The sequence below is a fragment of the Danio rerio genome, chromosome 12 (assembly GCF_052040795.2).
Source record: "Danio rerio strain M-AB ecotype USA chromosome 12, GRCz13ab, whole genome shotgun sequence".
NCBI lineage: Eukaryota > Metazoa > Chordata > Actinopteri > Cypriniformes > Danionidae > Danio > Danio rerio.
This window is the reverse complement of record NC_141032.1, coordinates 41,974,046-42,000,000: the sequence shown is the minus strand read 5'-3', so window position 1 is coordinate 42,000,000 and position 25,955 is coordinate 41,974,046. Positions and strand designations below refer to the sequence as shown.

Genomic DNA, 25,955 nt, shown 5'->3' with positions numbered 1-25,955 from the left:
TAAATAAATAATTAACTAAATACAGTGCAGAACATAAAAAAAAAACTGATGTCTTTAGATGTCAGGGTTATTTTGATACTTGTGTATCATATGCCATGTGTATTGATCATTGATTCTTGTTGTAGTTCTATCTTCAGTTCATCTTGTGTTGACTTGATGTTATTCTTGTCCAACACGAGGCCTGACACTGTCAGATCTCCAGCGTAACTCTGACAGGATGTGGTTTAGAAGCTCAAATCAGTTGCCTCCAGGAGCTGAACCTTAAAAGCCTCTAAACTTGATGCACAGATGAAGCATCTCCTCCTGTTTCATCTCCAGCATCTCTGAAAAGATGACACTTTTGTTAGGATGATTTTTTTTTTTAATTGTTCTTATGAATTAGACACATCTAAGCCTGACAGCATCTGCACAGGGTTCATGGATCATAGTGAATTCCCAAGCATGCTTCGGGTTTATACACACACACACACACACACACACACACACACACACACACACACACACACACACACACACACAGAGAGAACAGATGTAATTTCACAAAGACTGGCTATGATCTCATGCTAATGGAAGCGATATATGAAAACCTAAATAAATAAAAGTTCTCCTCCTCAAATAACATCAAAAATGTGGCAGAGGCATGTGAAGTGGTGTGTGTCACAAAAAGTTGCTTTGGTACAAAAGAAGAATCAGCTAAGCACCGCAATGAAATGTGTTCAAGTCTCAAACAGGCCTGTAAAGGGGAACGTTAGATTTCTAGAACTAGACTCAGGGGGATTTCAGTACAGATGAATAAGCCTGCGTTGTTTTACCACCACATTCACTAATGGAATTATTCATGTCAGCCAAGAAAGTGTAACTGAATATTTAGGAGTGGAAATTTTAGGGCTTGTGATATCAATCTTTGTACAAAGGTTCGCTCGAGTTCTGGAATTTGATTTGAGATCTGAGTCATGTGATTTGATATTTTAATGATTAAAAAAAAAAAACTAATTCAGGTGCTTATCCTTTGTACCAAAAGGAATCATGCAGCATTTACCACAGACACTTATTTTGGAATCTACCACTGACTTTATCAGAGGAATACAATTACTGTAGAGACATAAATAGGTAGGTTTGCTCTTTTTTGCTCTTTTTTGCTCTTTTATTTTTATTTATTCATTCATTCATTTTCTTGTCGGCTTAGTCCCTTTATTAATCTGGGGTCGCCACAGCGGAATGAACCGCCAACTTATTCAGCAAGTTTTTATGCAGAGGATGCCCTTCCAGCCGCAACCCATCTCTGGGAAACATCCACACACAAATTCACACACACACTCATACACTATGGAAAATTTAGCCATTCCCAATTTACCTGTACCACATGTCTTTGGACTGTGGGGGAAACCGGAGCACCTGTAGGAAACCCACGCGAAGGCAGGGAGAAGATGCAAACTCCACACAGAAATGCCAACTGAGCCAAGGTTCGAACCAGCAACCTTCTTGCTGTGATGCGACAGCACTCCCTACTGCGCCACTGCCTCGCCCTATTTTCGTTTATTTATTTTTTATTTTTACACACACATACAGATGTCACTACTTCAGTTTGTTTCCTTTGCCACCCTTCATACAGTACCGCTGCGACGGCGGTAGTTGGTGCGCCAGCAGCTTTTGATCGATTTTCAGCTTTGCCTTTTCACTAGATACTAGATAGACGGTTCTGTATGTGTACCTTATGTGATGTGTTCAATTTCAATTTAGTTTTCGGTCACACTTTACAATAAGGTTCATTAGTTAATGTTAATTAATGCATTTACTAACATGAACAAACAATGAACAATACATTTACAACTGTATTTGTTCATGTTAGTTAACGTTAGTAAATGAAAATACAGTAGTTCATTGTTGGTTCATGTTAACTCATGGTGCATTAACTAATGTTAACAAGCATGGACTTGGATGTTAATAATGCATTTGTAAATGTTCAATTATGATTAATAAATGCTTTACAAGTGTTGCTCATGATTAGTTCATGTTAGCAAATGCACTAACTAATGAACCTTATTGTAAAGTGTTACCTAGTTTTCTTGGTAATAAACATGCTTTTACACTATTTTGTATGTTTTATAAAAAAAAATACAATACATGGTGAGAAGTATAGCCCTAGGCTGCAAAAAGCAAATATAAGAATTAGGTTCTTTAGCCTTTACAGTGCCCTATTAAATTGTGCTGGGGTGAAAATAATGTTTTGATTTCTTTGGCCATCATGGCGATGTTATGACCTGAAATTTTAGACATGTGCAATTTTTGTGCATGTGGAGCGCATCAACACTGGTTTGTCAACTCGTCTGTGTCAAACTGTGACCAGGAATATCCTTCTTTCAGTTAATATAGGCTTCTCTGAAATGGTGAATAGTTTCCTTTAATTTTATTTAGGCTAGATTATTATTTTATTTAACAAACTAACACAATCCCACGACAACTCGTGTTTAATGCTGAAGCATATAGCGGACTTGTTTTGAAGCACTTCACCTCAATGGTTATTTGTTATTCTTTATTTCTTTAAATAATGTAACCTAGTTGTCTTTTTAATTATTATTGGAGGAACTATAATGCTTTGTTTTATAATTTAACTTTATTACAAGTAGCAAAGTATTTACAGCTAATGTATAGACTATTTCTGTTCGTTCGCATCCCGTCCCATTGTACCACCCGGCGGCATAGTCGCAATCTGGTCATACCTAAAAAAACAAGTTCTTTTTCCTTTAGAGCGGTGGCGGTACATCGTACGGCGGTAATGGCCATAATAAACTATCACCTACTGTATACAAATACACACATTTACACATTGATACAGCTATCATTATGGGACCTACCATCAACAATGTATTTTAAACCCAAATTTCACAATTTGTAATTATATTTGTCAACTAGATCTATCACTTATATATTTATGTTTATATAAGCATACTTAAGCAATTACCAATTAACTAATTAGTACAATTAACTTTTTTTTTAACTCGGCTACATGTTGTTTTTTAATGTTTAATTAATATTCAATATTAAATTATTGGTGTTATGGTTAAATACATTGTAGCACACTTAAAGTGGTCAACATTATAAGTGTAAAACATATTACCTTGTTAATTACCTTTCCTGAAGAGATGCATGAAATGTGAAGGAGAATATAAAGTTGTTTAGGATTCGTCATGCATTAAACAGACTGCATCTGTGTAGTAAACTCACCCTTTTGATGATTTTATTACTTCTTTGATCCTGGATATTTATCAAAAGCCTTTTCAACATAAAAAAAATAGGATCACATTTCAAGCAGATGATCAAAGATTTCTGTCAAATCAAATGTCCACGGGTATTATACATTAGTATATCTGCATTTTTGAATATAACAGCTTTCTGAAAACAAGACATCATGATGTCTGTCACAATGTATATCAGTAATTAGTTCAGTAAAACAATAATTATAATGGTGAGGTGTGGGGGGTATTTGCTCCTATATAAAAACCAAATATATGAAATAAGGATCAATTGTAAGATTTAAATCCAAAATGCAACAGTCATGAAGCTACTTGTTTAATGCATCCACTAAAGCCAAATCAAGTCATAGTTGGGGAGTTGGGTGTATGCACTTTTCCAGTTTTTTTCTTGCAAATATAATGTTTTTTAATATAATATTTAAACAAACTAAATTCAAACTGATTTCTGCAACAAAAAGAAAGAAAGGAAAAGAAAAGAAACACATTTAATTATAAAATAAACGCAAAATTACACCAATTACAGACAAACACAGATGTTTTATTGAGGTGGACATGGGTGAATTTTTTTTTTATTTTGTTTTAAAAGTATATAAAATAAAATGTTATTCATTATTTTATAATTATAATTCATTATTTTACAAATAGACTGTAAACATATCTGTAAACATGACACTGTTTGAATTGTTATGCAACAACAAAAAAGGCCAAAATAACAATAATTGTATTGTGAGTTTAAAAAGTCTAAAAATCTTCAATAGTCAAGTAAACATACATTTAAATGCCATTCTACCCAAATATAAATTGTAAATCCAGACAAACCAAGCCACTAAGCTAGACTGCAATAACAGTGGTTCAAGTTTTATGGACTTATGGACTTGGTCCAAATATCCCACATGATTAAACTATATAGTGTTTTGAACCATACTATAGTAAAGTACATGAAATATTATGGTGTTGTAATTTAGAAGTTTCTTTAGTAAAACAACAATTATAGTAATAAAAACAAATGACCCGATACTGTAGTTTTCTAAATATAGTGAATAATATACTACAATACACCACAATTTACTATAGTAAAAAAATTAAGTATGCTGCAATATTTGTTGGTTTATCAGTTCAGTACAATTAATGGTAGAACACTTTACTACATGGTTAAGTTGGATGGATAGATGGATGGATGGATGGATGGATGGATGGATGGATGGATAGATGGATAGATAGATAGATAGATAGATAGATAGATAGATAGATAGATAGATAGATAGATAGATAGATAGATAGATAGATAGATAGATAGATAGATAGATAGATAGATAGATAGATAGATAGATAGATAGATAGATAGATAGATAGATAGATAGATAGATAGATAGATAGATAGATAGATAGACAGACAGACAGATGGGTGGATGGACAGATAAATAGATAGATTAAAATAACAAACCAGGCCAGGAGACTTCTTGCAAGCTGAATTATTTGAGACGTGTTAGATGTTGTATGTGTGTGTTGTATGTTATATGTATATGTTGTGTGTGTGTGTGTATGTATATATTTATATATTTATATCTATACTATATATATATATATATATATATATATATATATATATATATATATATATATATATATATATAGAGAGAGAGAGAGAGAGAGAGAGAGAGAGAGAGAGAGAGAGAGAGATAGAGACAGAGACAGAGAGAGAGAGTGTGTATTTGTATATGTATTTTTTATTTTATTTTATTTTTTTTTCATGTGAGGTCATTCAGACATTGTTATCATTGTGGCATTAGATCTCTTCCAGTCCATTTATTTTCTTGTTTGGTATCATTTATAAGCAATCCAGTTTCCATTGAACCCTCAGTTGTGTATCACACCGAAACGGAACAATTTCTTCATAGAAAGAGCACGTCTCAGGAGGTGGACTCAGTCACGTCTGCTGCGCGTGGATCAGTTCTGCTCTTCTGTAACACTTAGAGCTGTTGCTGACCTAGAAAAGTGGCACGGCTTCCGTTTGCTGGAGTCCAGCTGTGGAAAAAGATGCTCTCCTAAAAAAAAAGAGAGAAAGTGAGCCTCACGGTCAAGGGTGAGAAACCAAGTAGGACAGCCAGGTAATTTTTATAAAGAAAACAAACACTAAGGAGGCTGAGAAGGAGCGACGGCTTGAGGAAAGCTCAGCCAAGCTTCAAAGTCAGGAGGAAAAATGTTACACAAAGGCCAAACACAAAGAGTCTCACCTCAAAGACTCGCAGACAGACCAAAGGGAAAGAGGAATCAAAAAAGAGGTCAGCCGGATAGCCGCGAGGAACTTAAAAATATACATGCATTAAAGGCAGTATGGGCCATTAACTGTTCCGATTGCATCTGCAGGCTGGTCTGTGTGTGTATTATTGCTGGTTCGATTACAGAAGTCCTCTGCGATGCGGCATATTTTATCAAGCCTATAAAGGAGCACTTTGTATTCCCTGCGGGTAAATGCCCGGCTCGCAAGACGCTCTGCTTTTTTTGACCCCCTCCATTTTTTTTCTGAATCATTCATTTAGCAGGCTTTTAACTTGCGATGTTACCTATGATGTGGGATGTATTATTTACAAGCAGTAGTTTTGCGGTCGAACGAGGCCGACAAGATGTTTGTGGCATGAAAAGGGCTTTATGCTCGATAGGGTGGCTTTGGGAAACCTCTGTCTGTCCATCTGTCTGTCTGTCTGTCTGTCTGTCTATCTTTCATTTCCATCCATCTATCTATCCATCAATCCAGTCATTTTCTTTCTTTCTTTCTTTCTTCACCTCTTTTTATTTTCTTTCTTTTGTATTTTTTCTTTGTTTTATCTATCTATCCGTCTTTCCGTCCGTCTGTCTGTCTGTCTATCCTTTTCTTTCATTCTTTCTTTCTTTCTTTCTTTCTTTCTTTCTTTCTTTCTTTCTTTCTTTCTTTCTTTCTTTCTTTCTTTCTTTCTTTCTTTACCTCTTTTATTCTCTCTTTTGTCTTTCTTTTTTTCTTTGTTATCTATCTATCTATCTATCTATCTATCTATCTATCTATCTATCTATCTATCTATCTATCTATCTATCTATCTATCTATCTATCTATCTATCTATCTATCTATCTATGTTTTCTTTCTTTTTTTCTTTCTTTTTGCTTTCTTTCTTTCTTTACCTATTTTTATTCTCTTTCTTTTGTTTTCCTTTTTTATCTATCTGCCTGTCTGCCTGTCTGTTTGTCTGTCTGTCTATCTATCATTTCATCCATCCATCCATCTATTCATTCTTTCTTTCTTTCATTCTTTCTTTTCTTTCTTTCTTTCTTTCTTTCTTTCTTTCTTTCTTTCTTTCTTTCTTTCTTTCTTTCTTTCTTTCTTTCTTTCTTTTTTCTTTCTTTCTTTCTTTCTTTCTTTTTGTTTGTTTTATCTATCTATCTATCTATCTATCTATCTATCTATCTATCTATCTATCTATCTATCTATCTATCTATCTATCTATCTATCTATCTATCTATCTATCTATCTATCTATCAATCTATCTATCTATCTATCTATCTATATGTCTGTCTGTCTGTCTGTCTGTCCTTTTCTTTCTTTCTTTCTTTCTTTCTTTCTTTCTTTCTTTCTTTCTTTCTTTCTTTCTTTCTTTCTTTCTTTCTTTCTTTACCTCTTTTTATTCTCTTTCTTTTGTCTTTCTTTTTTCTTTCTTTCTTTCTTTCTTTCTTTCTTTCTTTCTTTCTTTCTTTCTTTCTTTCTTTCTTTCTTTCTTTTTTCCCTTTCTTTCTTTCTTTCTTTCTTTCTCACTTTATTCCCTTTCTTTCTTCCCTTTCTTTCTTTCTTTCTTTCTTTCTTTCTTTCTTTCTTTCTTTCTTTCTGTATTTCTTTCTTTCTGTATTTCTTTCTTTTTTTCTTTCTTGCTTTCTTTCTTTCTTTGTGTCTTTCTTTCTTTCTTTCTTTCTTTCTTTCTTTTTTTCTTTCTTTCTTTCTTTTTGTTCTATCTATTTATCTATCTATCTATCTATCTATCTATCTATCTATCTATCTATCTATCTATCTATCTATCTATCTATCTATCTATCTATCTATCTATCTATCTATCTATCTATCTATCTATCTATCTATCTATCTATCTATCTATCTATCTATCTATCTATCTTTTTGTTCCCTCCATCCATCCATTTGAACAAGTCAGCAGAAGCTGCAACAGTATTGTATACAAACACTTTGTTTAATCCACAGTAATAGTTTGATGATATTATGAAAATATATTTTTGTGCTTGTTGCATTAAAAATCAATTTAAAACTGGGCATGATGCCTCTGTGCATATGTTACCATAAATAGTGCTAAATGGCTTTCATTAGCAGGTCAATATAACCGGCGCACAACCCATGACTCTATGGCCTTTAAATGTTACCAGAACGCTCTTCAAACTAATCAATTACAGGGAAAAGATACTCGCTCGTCGCAACGAAACCCAATAAGCTGTGTTATTGGGAGACGTCTTCGCATGGATGCTATCGAGCAGAGGTTTTGTTTGGCTACCTTTTGTTAAAAAATCTATTTGCTGAAAAGCAATACAAAACCCAGGAGTGAAATAAATCACTGGGACTTCAACAGCCTTAATATAAATGTTCATATTTCTTGGATATTGCTCAGTATTACATGCATACAAAAGTGCACTAATTTGTTCGCCAAATATATTGCTGCTTGTGCCCTTGAAATTTATTATATCATCTCTTTCAGCATTCATTTTTTCTTTATTGTCTCTGTACCAGCGTATCAGTGTTGTGACCTGTAAGACTGCCTGGCTTTCTTTTGGACCTATTATAGATTCAGCATTGGCTGTTTTGTGTGCTGACTAATTTGTATTGATAGGAAAAATTGGAGTTCCACCAATCGATTGGCCACAAATTGGAACTTTTTTTTCTTTTATTTGAATTTGGCCAGTCTCTGCTCCAGACTTACTCTTAAACTGCTTTGCATTTATTTTATACTATAAAACAGACAGACTGTAATGGCCAGTCACGCAACAAAAGGATTACAGAAAACCCACAGAAAAACAAGATATTTTTTTCTAAATGTTTCGCATTCAAATTTAATACATGCTGATTTTAACTGATTTTCAACCCAAACTCATTGGAAATACAAGCCTGAGCCTACATTTTTTGCTAAGTGGTGTTTTATATACAAAATTCGAGAGGATCACATGCTTCTAATAATAATAATAATAATAATAATAATAATAATAATAATAATAATAATAATTCCTTACATTAATATAGCGCTTTTCTGGGCACTCAAAGCGCTTTACACAAATGGGGGGGGTCTCCTCATCTACCACCAGTGTGCAACATCCACCTGGATGACGCGACGGCAGCCATTTTGCACCAGACCGCACACCACACACCTGCTGATTGGTGGAGAGGAGACAGTGATGAAGCCAATTGAATATGGGGATGGTTAGGAGGCCATGATGGAAAGAGACCAGTGTGCAGATTTGGCCAGGATGCCGGGGTTAAACCCCTACTCTTTTTGAAGGACATCCTGGGATTTTTAACGACCACAGAGAGTCGGGACCTCGGTTTAACGTCTCATCCGAAAGACGGCGCTCACTGAGCAGTATAGCGTCCCCATCACTATACTAGGGCATTAAGACCCACACAGACCGCAGGTTGGGCGCCCCCTGCTGGCCTTACTAACACCACACAGCAAAATATGGGGTCCCAAAACAACTCTATGGGTGTTAATTTCAACCCTTTGAAAGTGTCTCATGGGGTCCACTCAAAACAGAGTTAAATCAACACTTTCAAAAGGGTTGGCACATTGACACCGAAGTAAGGGTTAATTTTAACTCGGGGCAGAGTTAAAATATGTAACTATATTTAACACCGCCTGGTGTAATATATTGTTATTTTATTCAACTCTCTTGAGTGTAAATATGGTAAAAAGGTCAAATAGACTGTAAATTACAAAAGAAAAGACATTTTATTTGAAAACATTCACCACTTCAACAATTCATTCAGTTTTTAAAATGCAACAATGTCAAATATGCTTTAAATATTTTATTATTACAGATAGTATCAACAAAATATGTATGACCAGTGCTCAAAAAGGCTGTATCAGTCCTTTGGTCCAAACTTGATGTTTCATCAGAGCCATTTGAAAGTTCAATATATCGTCACTCATAGTTTTCTTCTGAATGCATAGTTTTCTTCTGAAATTACATTTTAAACAACTTGGCGTGCAAATCTTTCACTTCTGGTGTTTCCTTGGTCCTCCATATCAAACGCAGCAGTTTAAATGAAGGTACAAATGCTGTAAACTTGTGTGAAAACAAACTGGAGCTAGGAAATCTCATCAAGCATGTCCTGTGAATGAAGTGCTTCCCAGCCACAGGATGACCTTTTTATCCATGACGATGTAGCAGCTGCTGATCGCTCGTCTGGTGGTTCCTGATGCACTGATATACTGTAGGGTGATGCTCATCTAAGAACTCTTCAAGACTCCAGCATGACTAAGAAAAATGTTTGAAAACAAATTGCAATCAAATTCTTTGATATATTTAAAAGAACATTTAAAGTAAATAAAACATTCAAGAAATCTAAACTAATCTTTTGAAAATCTTCATGATGATCCACAACTTGACTCTCCCAGCTGTTTGAGGTGACAGGATATGGAAAAGTAGGAAAAAAACACATACATCACTGTTGGAATCTCCAAAAACAATTAGGTTAATCACTATGACTAGAACTAGAAAAACAGGCAGCTGTCTGTCCAGAATCCTGAATTTAACACAACACTTGGAGCAAAATTTAGAGGAGCTTAAAATCTTTTATATCATTTAGTGATGCTGACGTCCCCAAAATATTGGCCACAGTGTAAAAAATATTCATAAACTTACAGTTTTCTGTAAGCGTGTGCGTGCATGTGTGTGTGCGCGTGTGTGTGTGTGTGTTTGTGCGTGCGTGTTTCTTTACCAGATTACACTTGTTAGGCCCTTTCAGGTCCAGTATTGACGCCACCTTTCCTGGAGTCTAGCAGATGTTTCAGGTCCAAATATAATCTAAAATATTAGAATAAGCAGAAGAGGAAACGTGCAAAGCAAAGAGCAAAACATTATTTAAGTAAAAGTTCACCCACAATACAAAACTTATCACATTCATGTCATTTGTTATTCTCTAATGCTCTAATACCCTCTTAGCTTATTGTGAAACAAATACAGAACTTTATCAAACATACCTTCATTATTATCACCACATATGACCAAGAAGGTGTGCTTGGTCATTTCACCAAGTCTGGAAATACACCATCCGTCTCTAATCAGCCACCGTCACAGGGTCTTGTGTTATTGTATAGAGAACTGTGGCTGTTAAAAAAGAACAACACATTAGTATCAAACACATATGCATAACCTTCAGATAAAAAAGAGAGATAAACATCACAAATTATACCTCACACTTTTTCAGATATCTTTTGATTCAGATGTTGATTATTGATAATAAATCTAAAACTCAAACCTGTATCATCATTAGGCTGCTCAAATATGAATCAGTTGATTAATTTTACAGACAGGTGGCTGTTTACAACGCACTAAATTGTCTTTAATAAAAAGGAAATGTTGTGTACAGTACATGCTAAGTTTAGCCTATAGTTTTAAGCACAATATCATGTGGGAGAAAAAGCTTGACTAAGATGTTCCTGACTACAGAAATAGCCTAACTTACTAACGTCAGACATCCCGAGTTGGGAAAAGTCATTTTCGGGGGATACAGAGTTGATTTGCGGGAGGTAGCGGGAGAGATGAGTACCTGAAGAGCAATGAGATGAGTTGCGCGCGACGTACCTAAAGAGCGGTGGGGGTGACTTGCGCGCGACGTACTTGAAGAACTGGGAGGGATGCGGTGGATAGGGGTGTGCAAAGTGTTTAATGACCGGGCGGGAGACGCGCGATTTCCATGAGATTATCATTCATTTGCGGGCATCTACTTGGGCATCTGGGAGTCTCTGTGCATTTGCGGGATAACGTTAACGTTAGTCCCGCAACTTCCGGGAGACTTCTGTAACGTCAAATGTCTGATAAAGTGCAAACGCGGTCATTTAAAGACATTAATGTTAACATTCCGACTTTAATGGTTGTCAACACTTAATATATTTCAAGCGTAACGTTAACTGTTACGTTATCACACGAGTCTATGGACTAACGTTAACGGTATATGGACGGCCACGAATGAACCAGTTTAAAAGGGCCACGGTGTTTAAAATAACCAAATTAACGTACACTAATAACAAACAATCATATGTTTCAGTCAGGAAGCCTTTTACAAGTAGGCATGTTCATTTACTCACCAGATATGTTTTAGAAACTCTCCAGAGCTCATGGAAACCATCCTGTGTTGCCGTTAGCATCCGGGCAGAGTAGGCTAGGCTGCTCCGGGGATTCCCTCGCTAGTTTGCTTCGAATTAAAGGAGAAGTGACGATTTTATTTTACAGATGGGTAACAACGCATAAAATGGCATTAAGCGTGACAGAAATGTGTTGAACATGTACATTTGATGTTTTTATGCACTATGTATGCGTGAGCATATATAAAACATTCTTGAAAAGAAGTGAATAGTAATGCAGTTAAGCTAGATACACAAACGACCAAATGAACCGCAGAAGTTTAAAATTGTCACTCCATTCTAAAGTTATTAACTTAACAATATGTTTACAACTGTATTTCCTTAAAGAAAGTCAGTAAAATACCAACATTTAGGTAGTTTGACTCACCAGTTGCTGTTCTAAACCTCAGATGGAAAATGGCGTCTGGAAAATTCTTCAGTGACTGGGGCTGCATGAATTCCCGGATGTTGGAAATAACACCACCAAGTGTAGAAAACATAACTCCTTGATTTCGCACTGAATAAAATCAATTTTAACTCTTATTATATTCATTTATCAAAATCTAACTCTTTAACGTCAACACTTTACTCTGAAATGCTTCAACACCGAGAATTTAACTCTGATGAATTTGCTGTGCACTTCTGGCAGCAACCTAGCTTTCCCATGTGGTCTCCCATCCAGGTACTGAACGGACGCAGCCCTGCTGAGCTTCAGTGGGCGACCATGTGAGAGTTGCAGAGAGCTAGCCGCCGGCAAAATCTAATTCTAAGCATTTATCTAATTCTTAATCTAAATCTAATTCTAATTCTAAAATCTAAGCAGCTGCCGGCTGCTTCTAATTGACCACAGCTGATCAACAATCACATGACTAACCAATCAGATGAATCCTACATAGATGGCTTACTCACGTTAGCCCAGCCCGTTTGCCCAGCCCTCTTTAATTTGAAGAATCAACCATCCACCCTGCTTCCTCCAACTATTTTTCTTTTAAAATACATATATACTGTTGAAATCAGAATTATTAAACCCCCATTGAATTTTTTTATTTTCTTTTTTAAATATTTCTTAAATTGTTTAACAGAGCAAAAACATTTTCACAGTATGTCTGATCATATTTTTTTCAAGCAGTTCTTCTTATTATTTTTTAACCATTTTAAACTCAATATTATTAGCCCCTTTAAGCTATATTTTATAGTCCGCAGAGCAGACCATCATTATACACTAACCTGCCTATTTACCCTAACCCTCCTAGTTAACCTAATTAAGCCTTTACATGTCCCTTTAAGCTGTAAGGAGGTGTCTTAAACTATCTAGTAAAATATTATTTACTGTCATCATGGCAAAGATAAAATAAAGCAGTTATTAGAAAAGAGTTATTAAATCTATTATGTTTAGAAATGTGTTGTAAAAAAAAAAAAATCTGCTCTCCTTTAAACAGAAATTGTGGAAAATAAGCAGGGGGCTAATAATTCAGGGGGTTTAATTATTCTAACGTTAACTGTATATATATATAGGGGGAGCTTTAGGACCTACCTGAGCTCAGATACATAGATACATTCAAAAACAAAGTTGCAGTGTGGACTGTGAAAACAGGTTTATGAAAATGATGTGGCAGTCATGTGAGCAATTCAGCAAACATGGCGGACGACATTGTAAAGCAGATGTTTTGAATGCTGTCCATGTTAACAGCTTTATTCAAGATTATTGTCAGTTTGCACATGCTCTATATGCCTTTCTTCAAAGGACAAGGACCCCTTACAAGGAATCAGTGCATGTTCACGTGAAGGGGTAGGGGTGTCTCAATTCTCTATTGCTTAAAGTCGTAGGGCTAAGGGGAAGGGGTAGATACCCCTTCGAACAGAGATTTTTTTTTTTAAGGTTACACTCAAACCAAAAAAGAAATCCTAGAATACACCATCTACAGTGGCAGCATGTTTTCATTTTTTACCATCATGCTTAAAAAAAACTCAGCTAAAATAAAGACTGCTAAATTTCGATATCTATCTATTACAAAATCGCCACGTTTAAGATCTGTTTTCTTTAAAAATAAGGGATCTTCATTGCCTAATAGATATACAATATAAAGTAGGTCTTAGACCTGACAAGAAGCCCTGCGTTAATCTCCAATTTTTCCTGCCTTCTCTTTATTTTACTCCATCATTTTTAATAGAATATCTGCGCTATCCTGTTGATCCTGAGGTTTACACAGTCTATCATCTTGTTTTATCTTTAAACAACTAAACGAATGCTTACGTTTATTTTACTGAATGTATTTTAAATACATTACAATGTCGAGGCTGTAAAAGGAACCTTATAAGATTTGAAAAAGTCACATTAACTGTTTGCCGGAAGTTTATCGTTGGCTGAAAAACACTAGCTGTGCATATAGTCCATTGAAAATTATTAATTTTCAAATGAATCCAGATAAGTGTTGATGTAGCTTTATTCAGCCTGTCAACTTTTTGTTTGTTTGTTTTGTAAACCTGTTTAATGTAGCATAATTAGCTAAAGCCAGATCATGTTTTTACTTTAATTTTATGTTTTTACTTTACTAACTTGAAAAAGGCCAGCGCGGTGGCTTAATGGTTAGCACTGTAGAATCACAGCAAGAAGGTTGCTGGTTCGAGTCCCAATTAGCATTTTTGTGTGGAGTTTGCAAGTTCTTCCCATGTTGGCATGGAGTTCTCCAGTTTTCCCCACAGTCGAAACACATGCACTGTAGGTGAATTGGGAAAGCTGAATTGTGCCTAGTGTATAAGTGTGTTTATGAATGATATGAATGGTGTTTTCCAGTACTGGGTTGCCGCTGGAAGGACATTTGCTGTGTAAAACATTTGCTAGAATAGTCGGCGGTTTAATCCGCTTTAGTGATAGAATAGAGACTAAGCTGAAGGAAAATGAAAGCAAATAAAACAAATAAATATTTTTGAGCTATTTTATTTTTTATCTTTTATTGCTTTAAAAAAAATGTATATCATTTTCAAAATTGTCCAATTTGCTTGTAAAAGAAATCACAATAATAATTAGCCATTAATAATCAAGATCAGTGCATCTCTTGTCTGGATATAATAGACTATGTGGTTGAAGAGAGGTGGAAAGGGCTGAAACTGAGCCGCTGGCCTGAACAGATACCACAAGTCTGCTTGAGTTTGATAGAAGCCGCCTTCATTAGCAGTGTTTGTTCAGATATCATCATGTGTGTGCATGTGTGTCTCCACTAATGCCCCCAGTACTTTTAGATCACCTTGGAGTAGGATTTGTGTTCTCCAATTAATCTCTAGTAAGATTATTATATGGCTATTTTGTTCTCTCGAGCAATCATATTGCTTTAAAAGATTTGAACCGTTGAAGGCCAAGCAAAAAAAAAAAAAAAAAAATGATTATAATAATAATAATAATAAAAAAAATCAATAAATATATTTCTGCTGTATCTTCTTAGCTTGTTTTATTTGTTATGCATTTAGATTTTCACATTATCTTTCACTGTTTGATTTATTTGTATTTATAATGTTTTTAATTTCAGTATTTCAATAAAAGCAAAAATACTGATTTTCCTTTTGATTTTCTATCCCTTATTATGAAATTAGCTGAAGCTGGTTGAACTGTATTAAGCCCATTTATACATAAAGTTTAGATGTTTAATAACTGCAAATAATTAATTTATGTATTTCCATTTTTTTCTGATTTCTTGTAAGTTAACATGTAAAATACAAATATTTGAAACATAAGGAAACCGGCCAAATGAGGGTTTTTATTTAATACAAGAAACAACGAGATTATAATAGCCTATTGTAATACCTCATACACTACTCATTTTATTGCATTTAATGTCATTACTTGACTAATTACACTACTAATTAAAGTTTAAAATCGTATGTAACGTAGCAAGCTTTAGATCAGACTTTTTGTACAAGATCAGTCAATTAAATTAAATCTCTAAGTATTCTGGTTTGAACTTCATTCATTCATTCATTCATTCATTCATTCATTCATTCATTCATTCATTCATTCATTCATTCATTTATTTATTTATTTATTTATTTATTTATTTATTTATTTATTTATTTATTTATGTGGACAGGTTATTTTATTTATTTATTTATGTATTTATTTATTTATTTATTTATGTGGACAGGTTATTTTATTTATTTATTTATTTATTTATTTATTTATTTATTTATTTATTTATTTATTTATTTATTTATTTATTTATTTATTTTGATAATAGTAATAATAATGATAATAATAGTTAATGTTAAGCATTCGGCCCAATCGGTGACGGCCGGCTGGTTTTGAATTGGGCCAACCCAATCAGAGGTTATGTGGACGTAATCAAAATCTGGCAAGAATGTCAAACAATCAGTAAGTGCAACATAAGCTAATTGTCAGGGATGGACTGTTTGTGTGTATATGTGTGATACACATTCACAGGTAACTGCTATCATAAGTAATAGCAACAAACGGCATAAACAGACAGCACACAGACTCTTCAAGATTCACATTATTAATTTACATAAATTATTTTTTATTTAGTTTTTATAAATTTATTATAAATGGGTTGTTTTGGTTCCAGTCACAAATGTTTGAATATCTATTACATATGGTACTGCTTATATTATTTCACCATCTGTACACCAATATAGGTAGTGAATGTGCATGTCCATGGGTGGGGCTGTGTCGGTGTGGTAATGTGGGCTGGTGTGGCAACAGTGCCAGTGCTGATTTTTATTTTTATTGTTTTGTCCTAGTCCGCCCCTGCATACCAGTAATAGTTCAAACAGATTCATTGCGTGTTGGCATCGTCTTCTGTGGTTCAAGTCATATAGTAAATAAAGAAAAGATTCACGCAGCTTCTTTTACTGAAGCCAATTCTGTTTTCACTTTTGGTATTTGGCGCCAGTTAATCAGGAAGTGATGATTTTGTTTTCCTTGACTCATTGGATGGAAACGCTGCTTTATCCGCACGTCTTGTCTTTAGTGATATTCCAGTTTTGCGCATATATTTAATTAGCATTTTTGGATGGAAACATAGCTAATGACTAAAGGATGCTGTTAATTATCAATAATAAAATGAATTCATAATTCTCCCAGAATTTATTACATGCTTTCTATATAGGATTTTCCATAATAAAAATATTTTTTTTATATTATATATTAAAAACCAGCCTTTAGTTTGAGTGGGCCATTGCCACTCTGGCCCTTATGTAGCCTCAGCACTGCTTTATGGTATGGTATTTAAAATATATAGTTATAAACGAGTTATTAAAACTATTATGTTTAGAAATGTGTTGAAAAAATATTATTTCCATTCAATAGAAAATATACAAGGGAGCTAATAATTCAGGAGGGCTAACAAATCTGATTACAACTGTAGATATATAAACGTTAATATAAACGTTATATATATAAACGTTATTAATTCTTTTGTTTTATTTTTATTTTTGCATCCTTTGAAAAATGCTTAAACTCTCCCAGTCTTACTACATTTATCATTCAATTGTAATGAGCATGAAAAGGGCATTTATGATGCAGCAGCATGAACTGTATCCGCTCAAATCCTCTGTCAGATGGAGACGCTGAATTTGCCAAAGTTTCCATATTTCATGGAACAAAATCAATTTCTGAAATATATTCTGGAGTTTTGTTCCAGGACATTTAGATCAACAAAATGTGACTCTTCGTTTTATTGATGTCTTTGTCTCACTTAGTTCCACGATTATTTGTTATTGTGGTGCTGATTTCAGATTTACATTTTAATCATTCAGACTATGTAAAAGCATCTTTGAATCTGTTTGCATGCTATGCAGATTACCGTGATTATCATAATAAACATGCAGACTCTTTCATCACGACTGGCTTGACCGAAGTTCAGCACATTGCATTTAAAAGTGCCTCGTCATAAATAAATAGTCTGTGTTAAGATGCTGGAATCTTTTCAGTTTATTTGTGTTTATCTTGGGATTGCAATCTAGCTAGAGTGAAATAGTCACAAGTTTTACAGGTTATACTGTGATGATAGTGCTAACATTTTGTAGAAACCATTTGCAAACAGACAAAAGAGTTGCAGAGAACCATAATGCAATGTAATGTGTATTTATACAGTGCATTTATCATGTATGGTCATACACCCAAAGCGCTTCACAATCATGTTTGGGGTCTTTCCACAACACCAGTGTGCAGCATTCAGTTGGATGATTCGATGACAGCCACAACATAACACTGCCAGTGCGCTCACCACACACCAGCTATAGTGGGAGTGGAGAGACAGTGACACAGCCAATATGGTGGATGGGTATGATTGGTGGGCTATGATCAGAAAGGACCGAGAGAGGGAACTTGGCCAGGACACTGGGCTTGCACCCCTACTCTTTAAGTGTCATGGGATTTTTAATGACCACAGAGAGCCAGGACTCGGTTTAACGTCTCATCTAAAAGACAGTGCACACTGACAGTATAGTGTCCCCTTCACTATACTAAGGCATAAGGACTCACACAGGTTGCAGCTTGAGTGCCCCCTGCTGGCCTCTCTAACACCACCTCCAACAACAACCCAGTTTTCCCATGTGGTCTCTCATCCAGATAAAGACCAGGCTCAGCCCTCCTTAGTTTTAGTTTGTAACCGGTCTTGAGCTGCAGGGTGATAACAATAACATGATAAATAAAACAAAATCTCATTTTGTAGTAATGACTTAAAACCTGAAGTGGAATGTTCTTGTTAAATATATTACAAGTACTTAATTTAATAACCATAAATGTTTCTGAAAGGTGTGATAATGACAATAAATAAATGCATGCATAAAACATATAATTAAAAAAAGCTCAATTTGAAAATGTCATGACAGGCATAATCATTATATTGTGTTTATATAACATCATCATTGTCAGGCATATTTCTTTCTTTCTTTCTTTCTTTTTGTGACTCTTCCTTTTTGTTTATTTATTCAGTAGTTTGTATGGGTGTCTATTCTTATTTGCATAAAAATAGTACAATATTTTACAAACAATTTTGCAAAAACTTTAAGTATTCTCAATTTAACAACACAAAGAAAAAATTGTGTTGTTTTTGTAACTATTGCAACTCTTTTCACCAAAAAAAATTAAGTCAGCTATTAAATGTCACGAACAGCTATGGGGAAAAAAGTACCATATTAAAAACTGTATCCTAACAAATTCCAGCGATTCTCATTTTTAACTCCAGATCTACATCAACATTAAAATTTGGTAAAAACATTTGCAACCAGACATTGCTAGTACATTGCTGAGAACCAGCAATAAGACAAAGAATAAAAATTAAATAAGTAGAACTTTCTTTTAAAATGTTACAATAAAGTGGCATTATAATCTTACATGTGTCTGAAAGTTATGATAAATAAAAAAAAGAAAAATAATTAAAATAAATAAATTAGAGTCATGTCAGGCATAATCATCATTTTAAAAACCAAATACTTTGTAAAATATATTGTTTAATATTTGTATATTCTCGTTATTTTATTATTTACAGGCACTTTATTTTATTTTAATTAATTTAATTTATTTTATTTTATTCTTGGTGTCTTGTCTTATTTAAATAAAAAAAAATAGTAGAACATTCTACAAACAGTTTCTCAAAATTCAAAGTATTTCCAATTGATCGAAACAAAAGAAAAAAAAAAAAAGGTGTTTTTGTTACTACTTTCACCAAAAAAAAATAAAGTCAGCTAGTAAATGTCATGAACAACGGGGGGAAAGAAAAAAGTACCATATTAATAACTTTATTGTAACAAATTCCAATGATTCCCATCTTAAACTCCAAATCTGCAACCACACGTTGCTAGTAAATGTCATTAAGACTATAAATAAAACTGAAATAAGTAGACGTTTCATGTAAAATGTTAAATTATTCTTATAATCGTAAATGTATCTGAAACCTATAATAAATAAATAAATAAATTAGAGTCATGTCAAGCAAATTCATCATTTAAAAAGAAAAACAAATAAATTATGTTTGTATATTCTCCTTTTACTCTATTATTTACAGTCTCTTCTTTCTTTCTTTCTTTCTTTCTTTCTTTCTGGGTGTCTATTCTTATTAACATAAAAAGTAGAAAATTTTACAAACAATTTTACAAACATTAAGTATTTTGAATTTATCAACACAAACAAAAAAAATTAAAAATGTTGTTGTTTTTGTAATTATTGCAACTATTTTCACCCAAAAATTTAAGTCAGCTATTAAATGTCAAAAATAACAATGGGAAAGAAAAAATGTATATTAATAAATGTATCCTAACAAATTCCAGTGATTCTCATCTTAAACTCCAAATCTCCATCCACACTAAAATTTAGTAGAAAACAGTTGCAACCAGACATTGCTAGTGCATTTCTAACTATAATATTTCATTACTATTATTTAGTTTTTATGAATACATTTTTTATTCATTATTTACTTTTTCATTTATTTCAAAAAATTGTACCCTCTTTCTTTCTTGTCTTTTCTTATTTACATGAAAAATAGTAGAAAAAGTTTACAAACGGTTTTACAAATATCAAAGTAAGTTCAATTAGTCAACACAAGAAAAACAAAATGTTGTTGTTTGTGTAACTCTTGTAACTAGTTTCACTTAAAAATTTTAAGACAGCTAGTAAATGTAACAAACAACTGGGTGAAGTATCATAATACTAAATGTATTTTAACAAACTCCAATGATTCCCATCTAAAACTTCATATCTCCATTCACACTTTCAACATGATCCTTATCACTTCTCCAGGTCAATACCTTTGCTGTTTAGTTCACGTAATATACATTAGAACACTCCTTATATCAGTTGACAGGTTTGTCTTAATCCTGCAAGATTATAGCCACCAAGACGCCAGTCATTCATCCCACAGTTGGCCCTCATCCAATTCATTACATTAGCAAACAATAGCTTATCCCTCATTAAGCAGGGCCAAATGTTGACTTCTTGTTCTCCATTGTAATGTGCAAGCTGTAATTTCTGAGGTACATCACAATAAATGAGGCAGTAAACCATATTTATGTACCTGTACATGAGCAGACATGGAGCTGACAACGAAAGAGCAGCTTCTGCCGAGCTTTAAAGAAAGACGTCTGAAAGTTTTATGAAGGAGGAGATCAAAAAGGGGTTGAGGCACGATTTCAATTCAGCTTGTGTCTCCGGCTGTCGTGTTATTACCCGAGTTCTGATCAGCACTGGAGAGAAGAGACCACATCCTAAACAAACCACCTTCATGCCGCCATCGCTTCCCATTTATTTCAGCTGATAGGAATCCGATAAACTTAAATATTTGAGCTTTTGTATTGAGCCGTGAAACAATGGGGAAAAAATGACTCTTGCATGAGCTGTCTGTGGCCTCCTTTGTCTATCTCTTTATTTATTAGTAGTATTGTTTTGTAATGGTGTAATTCTGCCTGTCTTGCTTTGCATGGTGATTTAATCTTCTAATTAAAATTGAGCTTATTCATGTCCTTAACAGTATCATGCAAGTGTGATTTTTGAATTTTAAACACAAGTGATGAGGGTGGCATGTTGCTTTTGCCCATCTGGATGTTAGACTAATTAATATTAATATCGATTTCATTTGTATAAAAATATACAGTCTCAATATTCCAGAAAAGTGTTTCTTTGATTTTATACAAAGTCAATACCCAGTTTTTATACTCCAATGGTATGAATAATTTCGGGCTTGACTGTTTATATGTGTGTATTCAAAACTTTGTCACGTAATCATTTTTCTGTATGTTTTGGGTTTGGAAAAGATATAAATATACAGTATTCCATGTTTTAAAGTGTGTTTCTTATATGCAAAAAATAAAATAAAAATATATATATTTTTAAATTCTATTCTCTATCCGGGCCTCACAGTGGCACAGTGGGTTGCACGATTGCCTCACGGCAAGAAGGTCGCTGGTTCGAGCCCTGACTGGGTCCGTTGGGGTTTCTGTGTGGAGTTTGCATGTTCTCCCTGTGTTGGTGTAGGTTTCCTCCGGGTGCTCCAGTTTCCCCCACAGTCCAAAGACATGTGATATAGGTGAATTGAATTAACTAAAGTGGCATAGTGCATGTTTGTGAATTCAAAAGTCTATGGGTGTTTCCCAGTGTTGCGACTTGAAAAGCCGAAAAGAAAATGAATGAATGAACGAATAAATATTCTATATCCATTTAACTACCCAACCAATAAAAAAAATGATGGATAGCATTTCTTAACTCCTAAGGTCAATAGTTAACACACTCAATGTATTATTTTTTTTTCAACACATACCATAATTTATAAAATATTAACTTCTACCAAATGGATAAGTCAGTTTATGGTAAACGTACCGGGATTAGTACATGAACTTTAAAAAATATATAAATATAAAGTATAAAAACCAATTTATTTAAAAATATATTTAAAATAAAACATTTATTAAATTCTAAATCACCTTTATTTTTTAAAATATGCCATGAAATATTTCAGATTGTCATTTAAGGTTTTTTTTTTTTTTTACAATAAAACCAAAATTAATTGTAGTAGTGCAACAGGATTATTATTATTTTTTTATATATTTTTATTTTTTTGTAAACCAACAATGCTGTGTTGTGTGAATCATTATTTAAACTACTTTAACAGTCATTATTTAAAACAGTAAAAACATGGTCAACCGTTTGGTAGAGAGGCAGTTAAAGGGATATTTATACATCTTTTTTTTTTTCTTTCAAGATACATGAATTCCGCACACTCAAAAATCACCAGATATCAGCAGTTTTTTTGAGTCCATCAATCTATTTGTTTACTGTAAATATGTATTTATGCAGTTTTTGTATTCATTACAGTTATATTATTGAATAATGTGAAAGTTGTTATATGGTTTGTGCAATACAGTTTCTGTCTTTAGATATAATATGACAGACTTTTAAAATGGTTCTGAGTGGATTTTCAATGTAATTTTTAATTGAATGTTAAAAGGCTGTTAATATTTTATTTCATGTGTTAAGTTTTTAGTTCCTATACTCTCAAATTCATCCCACATAAATTCACATATTTTGTATAAAATTAAGCACATAAATAACAGAAAAATGTCCACAGATTCTATCTATTTTATTTGGAGTTCGTTCAAATTTAGACACATAGCCATGCTGTTGTGTTTGCCTAAATCCTCTAGATTGCCAACAGAGTTAATGGTTAGAATAGACAGGGCAAGAGACCTGCTGCACTGAGGCTGCATTCAGACCCAGGGATTGAGGGAGAAGTCCTCATTTATAGTGTTTATATCAAGACGATTGTCTTAATATAAATTGTGGTTATCTGTATATGAAATTACGAATAACAAATGTAGCAGGGCATTAAATAACTGTTTATTTTTTTGTATTTTAACTTTGTATACTATTAAATCATGCGTCTCCTCACGGTTTGTGTCTCATTTTGTGAGATAACTGAAAGCAGTTGTTTGCTCCCCTCCTTCTCACCTGCTGGCCCCGCCCACTCCTGCCCTTTGCTCATGGAGCTCCACCCCCATCATGATGCATCATTTAAAAAACTTCTGAGGTAGACCTGATCCGAAAGTGTCATGACCCGTAGAGCTGCATCACGAAAAGAGCCTTTATACCGTATAAAGTAACAAATAGGTTTCAGTAGTTCAGTGCTTTCTTCTTGTGTCATTTGTTATTACACTTGTTTTATTTTGTTTTATGTTTGTATTGTTTTTTTTTTTTTTACCAAAATCTGGTTCAGTTCCATGTCAATAGCTCCTTTAGAAATATTATTTCCAGGAAAAAAAAAAAATATCTTCAATGCTTATTTTCCCTGCTGTATTGCCCTTCATTTGCTTCATTTTATTAAAACTTTAATTTATGCATCTATGCAACATTTTACTGTACCATTTGTGTTACTATATATAATTTGGGACATCATCCTATTGTTAATTGTTTCAGTCCTCCAGGAGGCAATTATAACAGTTTCATATGAGTTCTTCATAGTTTCTGACAAGCTTTTTCTCAAGGACAGTTGCTTATTGGCAGTAATGCAAATGCTATACCATGAGTCTCATTTAAATTCACTAGCCATGTCCTAACTTAAAAAAAACACACTCCACCAAATCAGTCGTAACACAACAGCTGTAGAACGCAAATATCCGTGTATCTATTTTGCAGTAATGCAGTTAGGTGAGCATTAAACAACTGCTTTCAACAGCTGCTGGCCCTGGGTTCCTCGCCATTACCGCTTATGTGAGCCAAACCAAATTAGTGAATAACGAGACACAAGGAGAGAATTTCAATATCGCCGTCTAAGCATCGCTTCTTAAAACCCCCTCACATGTCACGGCCTATGATGAAATCAGCAAGTTGGCTGGAGAAATGACAGAACGCCGGCTGTCTGTAGCAGGCCAGCAAGACACCATCTTATGCTTTTCTTCTTTTCTTTTCCTCTTCTCTCCATCTGTGCTGCTCTTTCTCACTTCAAGGTCTGTTCGCTTGCATTCTGATTCAGTGACTGCGAGTTAATTTTAATTAAGGCGATATTAATCACAAGCGCAGTTTCCTGTGTTCTTCAAGCCGTAGTGGCTTTCACACAGTCTTCAAGCATATGACTCTTCAGAAGTGTGTTGCAATGTTCCAGTAATGTGAAGATAACACCTGTCTTACCAGGATTAAAGGTTAGTTCAAATATTTGAGTAGCACAGCCGAGTGGCTCTCATTAAGTGTGCACACATTTAGACCCGAGGACTGGCGGCATGATTAGACTTCACCAACATTCGGGGTGGAACTATAAGATCTTCCTTAAAGGTGTACACTGTGAAAAAGACACACACAGTTTATTTCTGTTTGGACAACATTAAGGAATTAAGTTAACTTCAGTTTTGACAAATTTAAGTGGACTGAACTTAAAACAGTTAAGCTGTCTCCAAAAATCCTGAAGACCTGTGTTTCAGTTCATTTCAACATCATTTTTTTTGAGTGTGGTTCACTTCCAGATCTAAAAAAATAAATAAATCCTGATCAGTTGCTCAACCCCTTGTTATCCAAGATGTTCAGGTTTTGTTTATTCTGTTGAAAGTATTTGAGTTTTTTTTTTTTTGGTCATTTGAAGAAAACGTTTTGGGTATTTCTCGATATGGGGGTCTACAGTGGTGATGAATGGTTTGAACTTTCAAACTGTGATTTCAATGCAGCTACAAAGGAACTTTGCATGTTACAGAAGAATAAGGGGTGTATCTATTGATGAATGTATGGATGGATGGATGCATAGTTGGATGGATGGATGAATGAATAGTTGGATCTATGGATACATAAATAGATGGATGGATGGATGGATGGATGGATGCATGGATGGATGGATGAATGCATGGATGCATAGTTGGATGTATGGATGGATGAATGAATAGTTGCATGGATGGATAAAAAGATGGATGGATGGATGGATGGATGCATAGTTGGATCTATGGATACATAAATAGGTGGATGGATGGATGGATGGATGGATGGATGAATGCATGGATGGAAAGATGGATGGATGAATGCATGGATGCATAGTTGGATGTATGGATGGATGAATGAATAGTTGGATGGATGGGTAAAAATGGATGGATGGATGCATGGATGCATAGTTGGATCTATGGATACATAAATAGGTGGATGGATGACTGGATGGATGGATGTATGTATGGATGAATGAATAGTTGGATGGATGGATAAAAAATGGATGGATGGATGGATGGATGGATGGATGGATGGATGGATGGATGCATAGTTGGATGTATGTATGTGTGGATGAATGAATAGTTGGATGGATGGATGGATGGATAAAAAATGGATGGATGGATGCATAGTTGGATCTATGGATACATAAATAGGTGGATGGATGGATGGATGCATAGTTGGATGTATGGATGGATGAATGAATAGTTGGATATATGGATAAATAAATAGGTGGATGGATGGATGACTGTATAGATAGATTCAAACCAATAATGACTACAGAAGTCCTCTGGTGTTGGGACACAACATAAATGTTTTATGTTCAATCCACTTAATGGTTTTTAGTTTACTTAATCGGTTTGTGTTGGGACAAATGTTGTGGCATTTTGTTACAGTGTAAGAAGAAAAGTATTTTGCATCAAATTAAAATATTTCAATGTGTTTTTATTGTGCCAGATTATTAGTTGGTCTAGCAGGTTGAAGGTTTCAAATGCTTTTTAGTCTGACAAAACTTTAAAGAAAGAGTCTTGTACTATTATCACTTGTCACTCCTAATAAACAGTAATATTGTAAAAAAAGTACTTAATTATTTTTAACCTGTTAATTTGATTGTTGTAATGGTTTGTATCAAATGACAACCTTTATTGCAAAATACAAATTTA

The 25,955-nt window shown here is 34.0% G+C and overlaps 2 long non-coding RNA genes across 2 annotated transcripts in view; one reads left to right on the top strand and one right to left on the bottom strand.

The window, feature by feature from the left end:
* The window catches only part of LOC147834548 (uncharacterized), a 264,546-nt gene that overhangs the window by 18,899 nt on the left and 219,692 nt on the right, over positions 1-25,955 (top strand). The window lies entirely within an intron of this gene.
* On the bottom strand, positions 9,200-12,143 carry LOC147841467 (uncharacterized). The gene is made up of 5 exons (XR_015504538.1): positions 12,004-12,143; positions 11,580-11,686; positions 10,473-10,599; positions 10,211-10,296; positions 9,200-9,887 (listed from the first exon to the last, which is right to left on the bottom strand). It is a non-coding gene; the product is annotated as an uncharacterized LOC147841467 (long non-coding RNA).